Genomic DNA, 20,202 nt, shown 5'->3' with positions numbered 1-20,202 from the left:
GGTCCAGGGGAGGAATTCTCGCCTTCCACGCGGGAGACCCCAGTTCCATTCCCACCCAATGCACCCCATGAGTGCCCACCACCTGTCTGTCAGTGGAGCCTTGTGTGTATTGCTATGATGCTGAAAAGGTTTCAGCTTATCCCAACTCATTTTTATGTTGAGCTTTAAACCTATGCCAACTTATTTTTATGTTAAACTTTAAACTTATTTTATGTTGAGCTTTAAACTTATCCCAACTTATTTTTATGTTAAAGTATAAACTTAGCCCAACTTATTTTTTTTTGTTCTATAAGTTATTTATGTCCTATTTTTATAGAAGACAAGAGCTATGCCTTATAGGATTAAAATATAATAATAATGGCTCTACTGAGATTGTTTGGAAGGCTTCCTTGGGAAGTGGCATTTCAGTGGACACAGAAAGATGAATCAAGGTCACCCAGGCAATGGAGTGGGGTGGAGAGAGCATACCCAGTAGCAGGAACAGCAGGGGCAAAAGCCCTGGGGCTGGAAGGAGCTTGAGGAACTGCGTCAAGGTGAATGTGGCCGATGGGACAGGTAGGACCTGGGCTGGAGAGCTTGGCAAGGGCCAGGTCACACAGGCTGGGCTGCTTTTCTGGTTTGGGGTGGGTTTGAATTGTGGGGGTTGAGTTAGAGGAAGAGGGTGATGGGAAACTCACAGAGTCAAGAGACCACAAGTGGTAAAATGCTAGAAGTCTTTAAAGGGAAATGATGCCTCCGCAGATAAAAGAGGAACCTGGAAATGAGAAGAGAGAGAGGCTCTGGGGTCGGGTGCAGAGAAGGGAAATCAACAAGGCGCCTGGCCAGGGGAAGAGCCTGACTCTCAAGACCAACGGACAAAAACAGGAGTGAAAAAAGATAAAAATCACAATGATAATCATTGCTCACATCTTTAGGGCACTTTCCAAAGAGCTTTCTCATGTTTTTCCATCCTACCCATTGTTTCTGCCTAAATATGTTTGCATTATCTTTGACTCCTCCCTTTCCTTCAATCCCACACCCACTCCACTGGCAAATCCTGTGAGCACTGCCTTCAAAATAACTCAGAGTCCAACAACTTCTCATCCTCCCTGTGGCTCCTAAAGCAAAAAGGAAAAAAAAAAAAACATTGCCATTGAGTAGAACTGCTCCTCCGTAGGATTTTCAAAGCTGTAATCTTTGCAGAAGCAGATCGCCAGGCTTTTCTTCCACAGCACTGCTGGGTGTGTTTGAACCATTGACCTTTGTGCTAGTACTTGAGTGCAAACCATTCACGCTGCCCAGGGATCCAGGTGGCATTGAGCGCCATCACTCCCCTGGACAACCTGCTCCCTGGCCATTCTGCCTCAGCCCCTCTCTAGCTCATTCTCCAGCCAGTGGATCCCGTTACAACCTAAGTCAAGCCGTGTCCCTCCTCTGCTCAAAACCTTCCCGTGGTTCCCATCTCTCTCCAACAAAAAGCCAAAGTCTCACCATGGTCATGTTGTCAGCTGCCGTCGAGTTGACTCTGACTCATGGAGGCTCCACGTATTACAGAGAAGGGTTTTCATACTCCATAAGGTTTCAATGGCCCATTTTTCAGAAGCAGGTTGCCAGGCCTTTCTTCCAAGGCACCTTTGTGTGGCTTTGAACCTCCAACCTTTTGGCTAGTAGTTGAGTGCTTAACTGTTTGCACCACATTAGCCTTGTCCAAACTCTTCCTTCCACACCACACAGATATGAACGAGTGTGCCAACCCTACCGCATGCCCAGCTGACACCACCCGCACCAACACCTGGGACAGGTACTACTGCACATGCAAACAGGGCTTCCTGCCCAGCAACAGACAAACCAGTTTCACGGGCCCAGAGGTAGACTGTACAGGTGAGTCCAAACCCCTCCACAAACCTCCAGCATTTGGAAGGGAAGTCAGGTGGAAGATGGCGGGGTAGTTGGATGTTGATATTTCTTTTCTTTCCCCCAAACATGATTTTATTCTTTTCTTTTTTTTTCCCAATTGTGGTGAAAATATACACAGTAACACATACACTAATTCAACAATTTCCCCATGTACAATTCAGTGACATTGACCACATTCTTCCAGTTGTGCAACCATTCTCGCTCTCCGTTTCAAATTATTCCACCACCATTAACATAAACTCAGTGCCCCCGAAGCAAAAACTCCCTCTGCCTCTCCCCCTCCCGCCCCGGTAACCACTAATAATTTTGGTTTCTATATATTTGCATATTTTGTATAAGCGAGATCATATAGTACTTGCCCTTTTGTGTCTGGCTTCTTTCACTCGGCTCAGTGTTTTCAAGGTTCATCCACGTTGTGACATGCATCAGGGCTTCATTTCTCTTTACAGTTGAGTTATGTTCCTTTGTGTGTATGTCCATTTTATTTATCCTTTTTTTATCATCATGAAAATGATTCCTGGTCACTGTAAAAATTTCAACGATTAGAGAATAACATTCAGATGAAAATAAAAACAGAAATTACGCTACAGGTTTTTATCCAGAAATAACCACTGATTCCTTTGGGGGACCCTCCTTTCAGTCGCCTCCCCATGTTGATTGTAAGGACATCTAACATTTACGGGGAGTCCCTGGGTGGTGAAAATGGTTAATGAGCTCAGCTGCTAACTGAAAGGTTGGAGATTCAAGTGCATCCAGAGGCATCTCGGAAGAAAGGCCTGGCAACCTAGTTCTGAAAAACCAGCCATTGAAAACCCCGTGGAGCACAGTTCTCCTCTGTCACATACAGGGTCACCATGAGTTGGAGTCAACTCCACAGCAAGGAGTTTGGTTTTATTTCATACACAGAATGAAGAGTCCCTGGGTGGTGTAAACGGTTAAAGTGTTCGGCTGCTAACCAAAAGGCTGGTGGTTTGAGCCCTGAACTCAGGGACACTGAAAAGAAAGGCCTGGTGATCTACTGCTGAAAAACCAGTCATTGAAAACCCCATGGAGTACAGTTTCACTCTGACACACACAGGATCGCTGTGAGTCGGAACTGACCCGACGACAGCAGGTTTGGTTTGGGTTAGAGTCACTTCCCCCACGGTCACAGCTCAGATCAACCACTCCTCTTACCGGGAGGAACGCCAAAGTCCCATTGTGCCAAGCCCCTCTGCACCCATCTTTGGAAAATGCAGTCTGCTACACAGGTGACCCCACTCTTTCTCTGCCCAGATGTGGATGAATGCTCTCACACACCCCCACCCTGTGGTCCTGGCTCGGTCTGCACAAACCTGCGGGGGAGACACAGGTGCAGCTGTTTGCCTGGGTTCTCTTCTCCCACTGAAATTACCTGGATCCCAGCATAGTCAGACGATTTCACCCGTCCAGGTAATGCTCTCCGGCATGGGGTCTTGGGTGGACAGCTTCCACTGGGTTGGGTGTACGTGTTTCTGAGCCTAGACACCTGGTCACCTGTCTGCTCCTTCTCCTCTGCTCCTCAGACATCGACGGGTGCCTCAGCAGCGCCACCTGCCTGGAGAATTCTGACTGCATGAAGGCCGTGGGAAGCTACAGTTGCAGCTGCCGGGTGGGCTTCATCCCAGGCACTCCACCTGTGAAGGTACAGAGCACCTGTCCTTCATGACTTACCTAACCAATTAACTAATCATCACCTCATTTGACAACTATGTGAATAGGATTGTGATTCTGTTTTAGGGATGAGAAAATTGAGGCTCAGAGAGGTGAAGTGACTTGCCCAAGGACACACAGAAGAACCAGGATTTGAATTCCCATTGAGGGCCTTCTGTGAGTCAAGCAGTGAGTCAGGCTATACTTGGCAGTGATAAGGAGCTCTTGTCCCTAGACTGATTTTTCTTCCCAGGGAACATCTAGCAATGTCCAGAGGCATTTTTTTATTGTGATATAAATATACATAACAAAACGTTTGCCATTTCAACATTAAAAAATTGTTTACTGTGATAAAAATATATGGTGCTATTGATGGTTCAGTGGTAGAATCCTTGCCTTTCATGTGGGAGACCCAGGTACAACTCTGACTAATGCCATCTATCAGTGGAGGCTTGTGTGTTGCTGTGATCCTGAACAGCTTTCAGTGGAACTTCCAGACCAAAATGGACTAGGAAGAAAGGCCTGGTGATCGGCTTCTGAAAATCAGCCAATGAAAACCCTTTGGATCACAACGGTGGGATCCGTAAGCTATTAATGGGGATGGCGCAGGACTGGGCAGCGTTTCGTGACGTTGTGCACGGGGTTGCCACGAGTCGGGGCCAACTTGACAGCAGCCAACATCAACAACAAATATGCAACAAAACACATGCCATTTCAGTATTTTTTACACGTTCAGCTCAGTGACACTGATTACTTTCATCATGCTGTGCAACCATCAGCACTAACCAGAGGCCTTTTTTCTGTTTTTTTGTGCTTTAGATGAAGGTTTAGAGAACTAGTTTCTCATTAAACAGTTGGTACACATAATTGTTTTATGACACTGGTTAACAACCCCACGACACGTCAGCACTCTCCCTTCTCGACCTTGGGTTCCCTATGACCAGCTTTCCTGTCCCCTCCTGCCTTCCCGTCCTTGCCCCAGCCTGGCGTGCCCCTTTAGTCTCGTTTTGTTTTATGGGCCTGTCCAATCCTTGGCTGAAGGTGAACCTCAGGAGTGACTTCATCACCAAACTGATAGGGTGTCCAGGGGCCATACTCTCAGGAAATAGCCTTGATCCTCCTCTTCCTCCATATCAAATCAGTCCCTAAGTCTTGGGGAATCTACCTGCTAAATATCTCTTGAACCCCTCAGCTCTTTCCCGCCCTTGGTTCAGCCTTTAGTACTGCAGCGAACTCCTCACTAGCTCCCCGCTCTCCAGTCTTGTCCCCCTGGATCCATCATCCACACTGCAGCCAGCGGGGGGAGCGGTGGTTCAGTGGTGAATTCTCACTTTCAATGCCGGAGACCCCACTTCCATTCCTGGCCAAAGTGCCTCACATGCAGCCACCACCCATCTGTCAGTGGAGGCTTGTGTATTGCTAGGATGCTGAACAGGTTTCAGCAGAGCTTCCAGACAGACTAGGAAGAAAGGCCTGGCCATCTACTTCCAAAAACCAGCCAGTGAAAACTCTATGGATCACAATACCCAGATCCTGTTGTGATGGTGTCACCATGAGTTGGAGGCTGAAATGCTGGCAACTAACAGCAATAACAACAACATACGATAGACATGCTGCAGCCAGAATGTTCTCTCTAAAAGATAAGGGCTGATCACTTTGAGATATAAAAGGAAGAGATCAGGCACAGAAGTAAGCAAACACACATGGGGGAAAGACTGATGCCACAGGGAGGTCTCCATGGAATGCCGAGAAGCTGAGACAAGGATTTTTCCCCAGAGCAGAGAGAGGGAGCCTTCCCCTACAGGTGCCCCAAATTCTGACTTCTGGCAATCCTGAGTGGTGCAAAGCATTAAGCACTTAACCGCTATGCCCCCCCATTCATCTCTCCCCTGGTCCGCTGGCAAACACCAATCTTTTCACTGTCTCTATAGCATCACCTTTTCCAGAATATCCTATAGCTGGAATTGTATAGTGTGTAGTTCTTCCAGACTGGCTTTTTTCACTCAACAATATACGTTTAACGGTCCTCCATGTCTTTTTGTGGCTTAATAGCTCATTTCTTTCTTGACTTTTTCTTTTAGTTATTGTGGTAAAAATTGCTCATTTCTTTTCATATGTGTGTGTGTGAACATGTGTTTTTGTTTCCCTTGGATAAAATCCTAGGAATCAGAGTGCTCAGTCCCATGGTAAGTGTGTATTTAACTCTATAAAATGTTGCCAAACAGTTTTCCAAAGCGAGAGTACCATTTTTGCGCCCTTGTCAACACTTACTGTTAGGTTTTTTTTTTTATTGTGAAACTATGCACACCAAAACATTTGTCAACACAACTTCTACATTTACAACTCAGTGACATTGATCGCATTTTTCATGTTGTGCCACCCTTATCACTATCCTTTTTCAAAACGTTCCACCAACATTAACTTAAACTCAATGCTCCCCAAACAAAATTACCCCTTTCTCCTCCCTCCCGCTGCCAGTAACCACTAGTGATCTTTGGTTTCTATATATTTGCTTATCTCATATAAGTGAGATCATACAGTATTTGTCCTATTGCGACTTATTTCCCTTAGCATAACATTTTCAAGGTTCATCCGTGTTCACCAGCACTTCATTTCTCTCTATGGCTGTGTGATATTCCATTACATGGATGTACCAGTTTGTTTATCCATTCACCTACTGAAGGACATTCTTGGTTGCTTCCAATTTTTGGCAATTATGAATGAAGCTGCTATTTTAAATCTATTTACGACCATTCTGCTACATGCCATTGGGCAGAATTTCTTCTTACAGCCACACCTAGCTGCAAGGGAGGCTGGAAACATGTTCCACTGTGTGCTCAGGAAGAAGGGGGGAGCTTGGATATCGGGGAGCATCACCACTTTCTGCCCCACGTTAACAACACTCTGAGCAAATCCCTTTCCTGTTTCCTTATTGCCTTGACCTTGTGTTTTCTCTTCCATTTGCCAGATGTAGATGAATGTGCCAATCCCAGAGCTTGCCCAGAGCATGCGATTTGCAGCAACAGTTTCGGAAGATACTCTTGTTTCTGCAAGTCAGGCTCTGAATCCAGTAGTGGGAACCTGACTTTACAGGGCCTTGGAGAGAGGCGTGAAGGTAGGTGGAGATACCTGTTGGGAATTCAGGTCTAAGTCTGTTGCACAGTCATCAATAAGGGGGTGGGATGAGTCTCAGCTGAGCTCAGGATGGCTGTCTGCAAAGCTGAGGCCAATGACCAATCATTCATTCACTCATTCATTCATTCATACAACAAATACCTCTTGAGTACCTACTGCGTGCCAGGCACTGCTCTAGGTAGGTGGGGCAAATGGTTTGTGCTCAATCTAAAGTTGGTAGTTCGAACCCATCCAGAGGAGCCTTAGAAGACAGGCTGAGGCTGGAGCCAGGAAAGCCCACTGGCTTTAGTCTGTGGGGAGGCCGTTCACAGCTGTGGCCTCAGCATCCTCCATTGTTCTGACTCAGACTGATCTTCTGCTTAGATGTTGGATGAATGTTCCAGGAACTCCACTGTTTGTGGGCCCAGTTCTAAGCGCACCAACATCCTGGGCACGTGCATTTGCTACTGATTACCTGGATTCTGTGAAGGATATAGGCCACAGTTGGGTGCTTTCCAATGTACAGGTAACTCTCTTCAGCATGCTGAGGACTTCTCAGTGGATATCCAACTACCTTGAAACTTACTGACTTATAAGGTTATTACTGCTTATGATTCTATGGGTTGACCATATGGGTGCTCTGTTTCACATGGTATCAGTTGGGGCACTGGAATGGCTTTGCATACATGCTCTTGTTTATATGGTTGGTCTCTGGCTGCGAGCTCAGCTGGGGCCCTCAGATTTTCTCACGGGTCTTTCCATGTGGCTGCTCGAGCTTCCTCATAGCATGGCAGCTAGTTTCCAAGAAGAAATGTTCTAAGAGGAAGAAAGCAGAAACTACCAGTCCTCTTAAGGCCTGGACTCTGAAGTCCCAGAGCATTACTTCTACCATGTTTTATTGGACACAGTCACTGAGCAGCATCATTTGTTAAAAAGGCTGTCTTTTCCCCATGTAATGGACTTTGGGCCTTTGTTGAAGATTAGGTGATTGGAGGATGGATTTACATCTGGGTTCTCAATTCTGTTCTATTGGTCAGTGCACCTGTCATCGTACCAGTACCAGGCTGTTTTGACTACTGTAGCTGTATAGTAGGTTCTAAGGTCAAGTAGTGAGAGTTCTCCTACTTTATTCCTTTTCCTCAATACTGGTTTAATTATCCAGGGCCTCTTGCCTTTCCATATAAAGTTAATGATTAGTTTTTCCATCTCGTTAAAGGATTATTTTGTATTTGGACTGGGATTGCATTGTGCTTGTAGATTGCTTTGGTTGGATTTGATATTTTCACAATGCTGAGTCTAACTATGCATAAGCATGGTAAGTTTTTCCATTATGCATAGCAACGATTGTGAGGATGGCACAGGATTGGTCAGTGTTTCATTCTGTTGTGCAAGGTTCACTATGAATCGGAACCAACTTGATGGCACCTAACAACAACAACATCATTATTTCTAATAGTATAGTGATGGTTTGGCGATGAGTTAAGACTCATTAGGGAAAGAGGGGAATAAGACAGTTCAAGGCTGACAGACCAGAGGCAAAAGAGGATGAGTCTTCATGGACGCAAGGGTCATCAATGTGGCTCGGTCATAAAGCGTGAAGGGATTAGCAGTAAAAAAAAAGGTGGGCAAGCTTAGCTGGAACCAGATTCTCAGGGCTTTGTACGTTCTAAAGAGGGGTTCGGATTTTATCCTGAGTTGGGGGGAGACTCATCAGAGGGTTTGCATGGGTCAGGTATATGCCCTAAATGGTTGCTCTCATTATAGCAATGAAAATTTGTTGTTGTTAGGTGCCTAATCACTTCTGACTTATAGAAAGAGAATAAACACACACACACACAGGGAAAAACAGATACCATGTGAGGATTGTCTACAAGCCAAGCAACTCTAAGGAACTCTGGGTACTACCTACAAAAAAGGAATCAACACAGCCGAGACCCTGATTTTAGACATTTATCCTCCAGAACTGTGTTGTTGTTAAGTGCCATCAAGTCAGTTCCAACTTATAGTGACTCTGTGTACCACAGAACAAAACACTGCCCGGTCCTGTGCCATCCTACAATCCTTATTATGCTTGAGCCCATTGTTGCAGCCACTGTGTCAATCCATAATGGATGTTTGCAGCCATTTCTTCTCATTTTGAGTCGTGCCACATCAGAAGGTCGACTCTACTTTGAGAAGGCAGCTCTTCCCTAGTCATCTTTTGAGTGCCTTCCAACCTGGGGGGGCTCATCTTCCGGCACTATATCAGACAACGTTCTGCTGCTATTTCTAAGGTTCTCACTGGCTAACTCTCTTCAGAAGTAGACTGCCAGGTCCTTCTTCCTAGTCTGTCTTTGTCTGGAAGCTCAGCTGAAACCTGTCCTTCATGGGCGACCCTGCTGGTATCTGAATACCGGTGGTATAGTTTCCAGCATCACGGTAACACACAAGCCCCCACAGTACGACAAACTGACAGACACGTGGGGGCCAGAATTGTGAGACAATAATACCCAGTCCTGTGCCATCCTCATGATCATTGTTATGCTTGAGCCCATTGTTGCAGCCACTGTGTCAGTTCTTCTCATTGAGGGTCTTCCACTTTTTCGATGACCCTCTACTTTACCAATCTTGATATCCTTCTTCAGGGACTGACCCCGCCTGACAACATGTCAAAAGTATGTGAGACGAAGTCTTCCCTTCTAAGGAGCATTCTGGCCATGCTTCTTCAAAGACAGATTTATTTGTACTTTTGGCAGTCCATGGTATATTAAATATTCTTCACCATCATTGTAATTCAAAGGCGTCAATTCTTTGATCTTCCTTATTCATTGCCCAGCTTTTGCATGCATGAGGTAATTGAAAACACCATGGCTTGGGTCAGGCGCACCTTAGTCTTAGAAGTGACATTTTTGCTTTCTAACACCTTAAAAACATCTTTTGCAGCAGATTTGTCCGACGCAATATGTCATTTGATTTCTTGACTGTTGCTTCCTTGGGCATTAATTGTGGATCCAAGTAAAATGAAGTCCTTGACAATTTCAATATTTTCTCTGTTTATCGTGATGTTTCTTACTGGTTTTGAGGATTTTTGTTTTCTTTATGCCAAGGTGTAATCCATACTGAGGGCTGTAGTCTTTGATCTTCATCACTAAGTGCTTCAGGTACTCTTCACTTTCAGCAAACAAGGTTTTGTTATCTGCACAATCCTGAAACTACGTTCTTCTTCATATAGTCCAGTTTCTCGGATTATTTGTTCAGCATACAGATTGAATAGGTGTGGTGAAAGGATACGGCCCTGACACACACCCTTCCTAACTTTAAACCACATAGTACCCCCTTGTTCTGGTCGAATGACTTCCTTTTGATCCATGTACAGGCTCCTCATGAGCACAATTAAGTGTTCTGGAATTCCCATTCTTTGAAATGTTATCCATAATTTGTTATGAGCCAAACAGCTGAATGCCTTTGCAAAGTCAATAAGAAACAAGTAAATGTCTTTCTGGTATTTTCTGCTTTCAGCCAGGATCCATCTGACATCAGCAATGATATCCCTGTTTCCACATCTTCTTCTGAATGTGGCTTGAATATCTGGCAGTTCCCTGTTGATACACTGCTGCAACGGCTTTTGAATGATCTTTAGCAGAATTTTACTTGTTTGTGATATCAATGATATTGTTTGATAATTTCTGCATTCAGTTGGATCACCTTTCTTTGGAATAGGCATAAATATGGATCCCTTCCAGTCAGTTGGCCAGGTAGCTGTCCTCCAAATTTCTTGGCATAAGCGAGTGAGCACCACCAGTGCTGCATCCCTTTGTTGAAACGTCTCAATTAGCATTCTGACAATTCTTGCAGCCTTTTGCTTTTCGCCAATGCCTTCAGGGCAGCTTGGACTTCTTCCTTCAGTACCATCCATCGGTTCTTGATCATATGCTACCTCCTGAAGTAACTGAATGTTGACCAATTCTTTTTGGTATGGTGACTGTATAGTCCTTCCATCTTCTTTTGATCCTTCCTGTGTCGTTCGGTGTTTTCCCCATAGAATCCTCCACTGTTGCAACTTGAGGCTTGGATTTTTTCTTCAGTTCTTTCAGCTTGAGAAACGCCAAGCGTGTTCTTCCGTTTTGTTTTCTAACTCCAGGTCTTTGCATGTGTCATTATAATACTTCACTTTGCCTTCTTCAGCTGCCCTCTGAAATCTTCTGCTCAGCTCTTTTAGTTCATCATTTCTTCCTTTCACTTTAGCTACTCAAGTTCAGAAGGAAGTTTCAGAGTCTCTTCCGACATCCATTTAGATCTTTTCTTTCTCTTCTGTCTTTTTAATGATCTCTTGCTTTCTTCAAGTATGAGGTCCTTGATGTCATCCCACAACTGGTCTGGTCTTCAGTCATTAGTGTTCAATGCTTCAAATCTATTCTTGAGAGGCTCTCTAAATTCAGGTGGGATATACTCAAGGTCGTATTTTGGCTGTCACGGGCTTGTTTTAATTTTCTTCAGCTTCAACTTGAACTTGTTGCTGTTAGGTGCCTTGAGTCAATTTTTACTCATAGCGACCCTATGTACAACGGAATAAACTGACAGACACGTGCGTTGAACTTGCACTTGAACAACTGGTGGCCTGCTGATATTTGAATACTGATGGCATAGCTTCCAGCATCACAGCAACACGCAAGCCCCCACAGTACAACAAACTGACAGACATGTGGGGGTTAAGAAGCTCAGCAACATGCTAAATATATGCTTCCTTTAAAAATTAAAATAAAGGGAAACAAAACAAAATAATAAGTGGTACAGTTCCTTTTTTCCTAGGAAATTCTTCCTTCTTGATATTTAGAGGTTGACCATATTTTTTAAAAATACCTACGTAGTATACCATGGGGGCATTCATACCTACATAGCAAGCCACAAGAGAATTCAGTGGTAGAATTCCCGCTTCCCATATAGGGGATCCTGGTTTGATTCTGGCCAATGCACCTCCTGTGCAGCCAGAACCCATCTGTCAGTGGAGGCTCTCGATCTGCTACGATGCTGAATAGGTTTCAACGGAGCTTCCAGACTAAGATGTCCCAGGAAGAAAGGCCTGGCAATCTACTTCCAAAAATTAGCCAGTGAAAACCCTATGGATCAGTATGGTCCGATCCCCAACAGATCCTGGGGATGGCACAGGACCAGGCAGTATTTTTTTCTGTTGTACACAGGTTTACCATGAGTCAGGAGCTGACTCAACGGAAGCCAACAATGACATAGTGTCCCACTGTGTGGCTGTGTATTAATTTGTTTATCCACTTCCCCTTGGAGTGAACATCTGGGGTTTGCTAGCATTGCTGTGTACATATGCTATTTGCAAATTTGTGCAAATATTTCTGGCTGAGCACCAAGCCAGTTCCTGGAATGGTTTTACTTATCATCCTATGTCACACAGGGCAGAGGAAACATGGCAGTTCCTGGAATGGTTTTACTTATCGTCCTGTCTCATATGAGGCAGAGGAAGCATCTAGAGGAAATGGTCTTCTTGACCTCATTCAGACACTTGTAAAAGAACCAGAAGAGGATGTAAAAGTGCAAGAGCCTGGAAAGAAAAGTAATAAATCATCGTATCATGATCTCCAAGGCAGGGCCCCTGAGCCCAGGCAGACAAGGGCCTCAATTTGAGGAGAGTGGGCCTGAAAGAGTCAAGAGAAGTGAGGAAATGGACTTCCAGCCAGAGACTCAGAGAGAGAAGGTTCTGGTGAGGGGAAACTCAGAATGGTACAACTCAAGTAAAGGGCAATATTATTCTGTTTTCCTACCCCCGTCTGTCAGTTTGTCATACTGTGATGGCTTGTGTGTTGCTGTGACGCTGGAAGCTATTCCACCAGTATTTCAAAGTACCAGAAGGTACCCATGGTGGGCAGGTTTCAGCAGAGCTTCTAGACTAAGACTAGGAAGAAATGCCTGGCAATCTACTTGAAACACAACAGAACCTTGTCCAATGCAGTACTGGAAGATGAGCCCCCTAGGTTGGAAAGCACTCAAAAAACACAGTGGTCACAACAATGGACTCAAGCAACAATCATGAGGATGGTGCAGGACCAGGCAAGGTTTCATTCTTTCACACACGGGGTTACCATCAGTGGGACTTGACAGCAGCTAACAACAACAACATTATTCTCTTTTGGGGTTTAAAGCATTGGTTTTTCTGACAAACTAGACTCATTTCACATCCCAGCTCCACCAGCCACCCACATGTGACCTTGATACATGACTGGATCTCTTTGAACAAAAATGTATCTATCTATGTCACACAGTTCTCACGAGGTTTAATGAGGCAACCCGTGGAAAGTGCTTTGCCAAGTAACTGAAGTACAGCAAGTATATACCAGCTCTAATTCTTAGTCGGGTCCCTGGGAGGCACAGTTTGAATTTAGCTGCTAACCGAAACATTGGAGGTTCGAATTCACCCAGTGACACTGCAGAAAAAAACATTGCATTGAAAACTCAAGTTCTACTCTGAAACACGTGAGATCTTCATGAGTCAGAAGCAACCCCATGGCAATGGGTTTGGCTTTATTATTATTACATATTATTATCACAGGAGTCCTTGAATGTTGCAAATGGTTGATGTGCTCAACTACTAACTGAAAGGTTATTGGTTTGAACCCACCCAGTGGCACCAGGGAAGAAAGTCCGGGCAATCTACTTCCATGAGATCACAGCCACTGAAAGCACTATGGAGCACAGCTTTACTCTGAAACACATGTGGTCACCATGAGTTGGAATCGACTCAGTCGCAATGGGTTTATTATTATTATATGTTATTATTAAAAAGGAGTCCCTGGGTGGTGCAAACAGTTAACTTGCTTGATGACTGACCAAAATGTTGGCTGTTAGAATCTACCTAGTGGTGCCTCAGAAGAGAGACCTGGTGATCTCCTTCTGTAAGATAACAGTCACGAAAACTCTACGGAGCGGTTCTACACCAATACACATGGGTCGCTATGACTCAGAATCAACTTGATGACAATGGGTTTTGATTTATCATCATTATTATATATTATTACTACAACAGGGTATAACAATGGGGATCTCTCTCAATTATGGCTGCAGCCCCCCAAAATGTCAAGGACAGAACAATAGAAGGCAACAAGGGAGCTTTATCATGTCCCCCACGAGGACTTGCAAAGGAGATACAACAAACCACCCTTGTGGCTTCTCTACTCAAGGGTTGGCAAACTTTTTGTGTAAAGGGCCAAGCCACAAAATAATCAAAACCCCTGCTATCGGATTGACTGTGACTCATGGTGGCCCCATGTGACAGAGTAGAACTGCCCCATAAGATTTCCTTGGCTCTAATCTTTACGGGAGCAGATTCCCAGACCTTTCTCCTGAGGAGCCGCTGGTGGGTTCAAACCACCAACCTTTAGGATAGCAGCCAAGTGAAAATTGTTTGAATTTCCAAGAACTTTTGTAAAGAGCCAGATAGTAAATATTTTCAGCTTTGTAAGCCATACAGTCTCTGTTGCAACCCTATGGTTATGGTGTGAAAACAGCCATCGATGATATGAATGGGCATGGCTGTGTTGCAATAAAACTTTATTTATGAACCCTGAAATCTGAATTTTACATCATTTCCATCTGTCATATTATTCTCCTTTTTATTTTCTTCAACCATTTAGAAATGTAAAAAGCACTGTTATATAAAACTGCAGTGAGCCAGATGTGGCCCACGGGTTGTAGTTCGCTGACCACTGGCAGAGCTCAACACCCATGCTCAAGGCATAAAGAGTTGAGGCTGGAAATTGGAGGGTGTCTTTGGTGAAGGTAGTCAGCTGCGGAGTCCGCTGAGGAAGGGTTGGAGAGCTGGGGGGCAAGCTCCCCGCTAACCTCAAGCCTAGTCAGGGAAGCCTTGGAGACCACTGATATGTGATATGCTAGCTCGAGACATATCCTTAGGGTTGGGGGACATGTGTGCTTTTCCACTCTCACCTAGAAAAGTCTATAGTGCAGACTATAGGAGTGTATAGCGGTAAGAGCATGGACTATGGAACCAGCCTTCTTGCATTCAAATCCTAGCCCTGCTACTTACCAGCTGTGTGACTTTGGGCAAGTCACTTAACCACCCTGTGCCTCAGTTTCCTCATCAAAACCATACAACACAAAGAGTGAACTCTAATCTAAACTATAAAATGCCTATTGCCATTGACTCTCACTCACAGTCACCTCATGTGTGTCAGAGTAGAACTGTGCTCCAGAGGGTTTTCAGTGGCTGGTTTTTTGGAAGTAGATCGCCAGGCCTTTCTCCCAAGGTGCCTCTAGGTAAACTTGAACCTCCAATGTTTTGGTTAGGAGCAGAGCGTGTTAACTGTTCGCACCACCAGGGACTGTTCTCAACAGTATAAACACATACTTATCTTTCAAAGTCCCAGATCCAACACCTCCTTCCAGAAAACCTCTCATCCCTCAGTGCTCCTTCAGCTCTGTGTCTTCCTCCTCCTGGCCCTGGCCGCATGAGGCTGGGAAAACCTGTGTCCAGCAGGACATGGGGTGAGACCTCTGTGGGTCACTCTGGGCACAGAGAGGACGTCAGGAAGTGTTTGTTGGGTGAATGCATGGGGGTAAAATTGAGCAGTGTGATGATGCTGATAACTGGGAAGCCAAAAGCCTCAGGAGCCCTTTTTGGTGCCAAAACAGGGATCACATGGACGAGCTTGTAAACGTGCACATGCACATGCGTGCACACATGCACATGCGTGCACACACGCGCACGTGCACACTCTCCCTCCTTCCTTCCCCAAGCAGGGACCCAGGTTATCAGAAGCTGGGCCAGTGCTGCTCTTGTCCACCAGGGGCAAGCTTGGCTTTACTGTGGAGCTGTCCAGGTGGTAGGAAGCTCTGTCTGCCCGGGTGTAGGTCTTTATTAGTGTTTGTGTTTACAAATGCCTCTGTTTGATCCAGTGGGTGTCTGTCTGTCTGTTTTTGCAGGGTTTTACCAGTCTGTATCCACCAATTTCACGTGTGGACGTCTTCACGGATATCATATGCACCCCCTGCAAAAAAAAAAAAGTGCCTGCTGAGTCAATTTCGACTAATGAGGACCCCATGTGTGTCAGTGTAGAACTTTGCTCCGTAGGGTTGTCAACAGCTTATTTTTTCACAAGTAGATCACCAAGCCTTTCTTTCGAGGCACCTCTGGGTGGACTTGAACTGCAAGTCTTTCGGTTTGCATTCGAGCACGTTAACTGTTTGCACTACCCACGGAGGTGGCATATGAGTGGAACTGTTTGAGGATGTGTGTGTTTTTGTGTCTGTCTGCCTGGCTACACTGCGGTCTGCAGCTGTGCACACAGGTGACACTGAGTGTATTGTGTGGACAAGTTTCTGCGGTGCGCGTTGTCTAGCTGAGTGGGTGTGTCTCCATGTCTACATCTGCCATCTTTACATGTAGGCCCATGTGTGTGTGTATGGGTGTGTGTGTGCATGAACATGTTGAGAGGGGTGTGAGTATTTTTGCATCAGTGTGTGTGTTTTTATTCAGTATGTTTTTCTGGTTTTGAAGGGGGGTGCATGGGTCTGTAATGAGGCAGTGCTGGTTCCGTGGTAGAATTCTCACCTTCCATGTGGGAGACCCGGGTGTGATTCCCGCCCAATGTACCTCACATGCAGCCACCATCAGTCTGTCGGTGGAGGCCTGCGTGTGGCTATGGTGCTGAACAGGTTCCAGCAGAGCTTCCAGACTAAGACAGACTAGGAAGAAAGACCTGGCGATTGGCTTCCAAAAATCAGCCAGCAAAAACTTATGGATCACAGCGGTCCAATCCCCAACTGATCACGGGGATGGCACAGGACCGAGCAGTGTTTCGTTTCTTCGTGCATGAGTCGGGGCCGACTTGACGACATCTAACCACAACCTGACATTTGAGTCTGTGGTCTGTCGGCCTGTGGTGACGGGGGACTGTTTTTGTGTCTCTGTGTCTCCACAGCTGTCTGCTGTATTTGTCTGTTGTATTTTTTGTCTGTCTGTCTCCACAGTCATCCGTGTGTCTGCTTGCCAGTCATGCAGGAAGGGTGGGGAATCCATACTTGCAAGTCCCTCTTTGCTTTATTTGACTGTACGTCTTTGGTGGCTGTTTCTTCATGGCCATCTGTGTGTCTCTTGTTTGTATCTTTATGAGAGTCTGTGTATACATTAGGTCCCTGGGTGGCACAAATGGTTTGCTCTCGGCTACTAACCAAAAGGTTGGTGAAGCGAACCCACTCTGTGGTGTCATGGAAGGAAAGCCTGGTGATCTGCTTCCATGAAAAAAAATAACAACAAAACAAACAAACAAACAAAAAAAACATGAATCTCAGTTCTACTCTATAAACAGATGTGGTTGCCATGATTCAGAATTGGCTCGATGGCCAATGGGTTTGGTTTGGTTTGGTTGTATACATTGTGTGTGTGTGTGCCTGCCCCAGGCAGTGAGGTCTGTCGCAGGCAGCCAGAAGTGACTGTCAGCGTCAGGTCTCTGAGTCAGCACACGAGGGGGCTGCCACATGTTCCTTTGAACCTTTCTAGGCCAGCATATGGGGGCACCAGTTGTCCCCTCGAGCTCAATGTCCTAACCCTCAGCAGGTCACTCCTGGGCACACCTGTGGCCCCTCAGTGCTGACCCATTCACCCCCACTACCTTGCCAGCACGAAATGGCTCCCAGCAAGGAATCTTCCAGAAGCCAATCACACACTCTTTCTGCCTGGTCTCTTTGAGGAGACACCTAAGCAGAGAATCCTATGAAGAGACAAGCCCATTTCCTACCTCTCAATTTCTCTCCCAGTGAGAACCTGATGGAGAGCCAAGTCCACATCCCACCTTCTCTCCCAACTGAGACCCCATGGAGAGCCAAGCCCACCTCCCACTTTCTCTCCCAACGGGAACCCCATGGAAAGCCAAGCCCACCTTCTACCTTCTCTCCCAACAGGTACCCCATGGAGATTCAAGCCCACATCCCACCTTCTCTCCCAATGGTACCTTGCCCATGTCAATCACACAGAGGGGCCCTTCCCAGACACTCCTTGTGTGCAAGTGCACAGCATCGATGACAGCAGTAGCCCTGATAGAAGGTGCCTCTGGGATGCGGGGAAAGATGAAGAGGAGTCAGTGATCTTCGCTGACACCGCCAACCACGTGCTAAGCACCCCCAGCATAAGGGGCCCCCTTGAGCTCTCTTTGGAGCAGGAGAGAGATGGAGAAGCTGAAGACAAAAGCAGGGTCTCACACCTCCCAGCTCAGAGGGCTGTCTGCTGCGGGAGCCCCTACAGAGGGAAAGGACCGACTAAGCCCAGGACCCAGGGCCATCCCCCAGCCTCCCACCTCAGCAACATCTGGCAGGCCAAGCAGGAAGTGGTTTCCTCGAAGGAGAACATCTGGAGGTCACACAGTTCACGGTAGAGTTCTCAGGGTAGATATTGGAGCTGCGGGGGGGGGGGGAGCGGAGGAGGGAGATAAATGAAGAGAGGACTAGGATTTCATTATTGTTTGTTGTTGGGTGCCGTCCAGTCGATTCCGACTCAGTGACCCATTGTAACAGAGTAGAAGTGCCCCACAGGGTTTTCTAGACTGTAATCTTTATGGGAGGAGATTGCCAGGTCTTTCTCCCTAGGAGACGCTGGATGGATTTAAACTACTAACCTTTCGATTGCTTAACCTTTGCACCACCAGGGCTCCTTGAAGGTATGTGTGGGCCCCTGGAACTCTGGAGTCTCCTGGCATCTCTGTGTGTGTACCTCGGTGTGACGGTTACCCAACGTCTTCCAGAGAATTTCAAGCATCACCTCCTTCCCACTCACCCACTTGGTGTCCAGGGCCAAACGCAGGTTCTTCTTCTCCATGGCTTCCTGGATGTGTTTCACCAGCTCCTTGCCAGACCCAGGGAGTCCGATGTCACCCAGACAGCCCCCTCCTGGCCCATCAGCTTGTTCTCCTTTTTCCCCCTCTCCCTGGAGGCAGGGATGACCCAAACAACTGGTCCCAGAGGATCTTAGAGCACCAACCCCTCCCCCATCCAAACCCGTGCACCACACCTGGAGGAGGTGGTACTTAAGCACTCGCTGCATGGGCACCATCAGCAGGTCCCGCAAGGTGAACCTCCCATTGTTTGCTCTCTGAGAACACTCCTGGGAGTGGGGGCGGGGGGGGGAGAATGGGGTGGGGCTGGAGGTAGGTGCTCTGGCTAAGTGGTAGTGGGGAGGGACACAGACAGACCCTGAAGCTGTGCGTGTTCTTCCTAGAGCTCAAATCACCATATCTCCCCCAGGGAAATAAGGAACGAAAGATGCTGTTATGAATTGAATTGTGTCTCCCAAAAATATGTGTCATAAATCCCCTAGTGGCCCAGTGGGTAAGCATTCAGCTGCTAACCAGAAGGTTGATGATTCGAACCCACCAGCTGCTCCAAGGGAGAAAGATGTGGCAGTTTGCTTCCATAAAGATTTAAAGCCTTGGAAACCCTATGGGGGTGGTTCTACTCATCCAGTAGGGTCACTATGAGTCTGAAGCCACTCGACGGCAATGAGATTTTTTTATATCTATGGATGCGATCCCATCTGGGAATAGGGTTTTCTTTATTGTGCTCATGAGGCCATATCAGTGTACAAAGTGTCTTAAACCAATCACTTTTGTCCATCAATTAAAAAAAAAAAAACCCACTGACCTCAAGCAGATTTCAACTCATAGCGACTCTATAAGACAGAGTACAACTGCCCCATAGAGTTCCCAAAGAGCGGCTGGTGGACTTGAATTGCTGACATTTTGGTTAGCAGCCGAGCTCTTAACCACTGTGCCACCAGGGCTCCTGTCCATCGATAAAAAAGGAGGTGGTAAAATAAGTAATAAGGAGCCCTGGTGGCACAACAGTTAAGCACTCGGCTGCTAACCAAGTGGTTGATAGTTCGAACCCACCTAGCAGCTCCAAGGGAGAAAGGCCTATCTGCTCCCATAACAATTATAGTGTAGGAAACTCTACAGAGCAGTTCTACTCTGTCACATGGAGTCCCTATGAGTCGAAATTAGCACCTAACAACAACAACAACAAAATAAATGATGGTTCAGTCATACAATGGAATGAAGGCAGTTTAATTGTTAAGAGCACAGACCCTGGAACCATGATGCCTGAGTTCAAATCCCGACTCTGCCACTTTTGAGCTGGGTTACCTGGGACAAGTTAGTTAACTTCTCTGTTCCCCAGGTGACCCACGTGAAAAATGGGAGTAATGATAGTATCATCTATCTCATAGGCTGTTATAGGAATTAAACAAGCTAATGTACAGAAAGCGTGTAATCAGCAAAATTTTTCTACAAAGACCCAGATAATAAATATTTTCTGTTTCACAGGCCAGACATGTCTATGTAACAACTACTCAACTCTGCAGTTGGACTGTGCAAGCTGCCATAGAAATACATAAATGAACAGGCATGGCTGTGTTCCAATAAAACTTTATTTATAAAAACAGGCAGAGGGCCAGATATGGCCCTTGCAGTTTGCTGGCCCATGGGTTAGACTGTCACACAGTGGGCATGATATAAG

The 20,202-nt window shown here is 46.1% G+C and overlaps 1 long non-coding RNA gene across 4 annotated transcripts in view; it reads left to right on the top strand.

The window, feature by feature from the left end:
- The window catches only part of LOC111748358 (uncharacterized), a 44,028-nt gene extending 39,335 nt beyond the window's left edge, over nt 1–4,693 (top strand). For 2 of the 4 annotated variants that reach the window (XR_010321178.1, XR_010321181.1), the window contains 3 exons: nt 1,714–1,860; nt 3,172–3,327; nt 3,441–4,693. This is a non-coding gene — a long non-coding RNA (uncharacterized LOC111748358). The remainder of the gene's footprint in view (nt 1–1,713; nt 1,861–3,171; nt 3,328–3,440) is intronic. The other 2 variants (XR_010321179.1, XR_010321180.1) reach the window with 2 other exon arrangements.
- Nucleotides 4,694–20,202: the final 15,509 nt, after the last annotated feature.

The sequence above is a fragment of the Loxodonta africana genome, chromosome 3 (assembly GCF_030014295.1).
Source record: "Loxodonta africana isolate mLoxAfr1 chromosome 3, mLoxAfr1.hap2, whole genome shotgun sequence".
Classification (NCBI taxonomy): domain Eukaryota; kingdom Metazoa; phylum Chordata; class Mammalia; order Proboscidea; family Elephantidae; genus Loxodonta; species Loxodonta africana.
The sequence above is the reverse complement of the archived record's forward strand: the minus strand, read 5'-3'. Positions and strand labels throughout refer to the sequence as shown.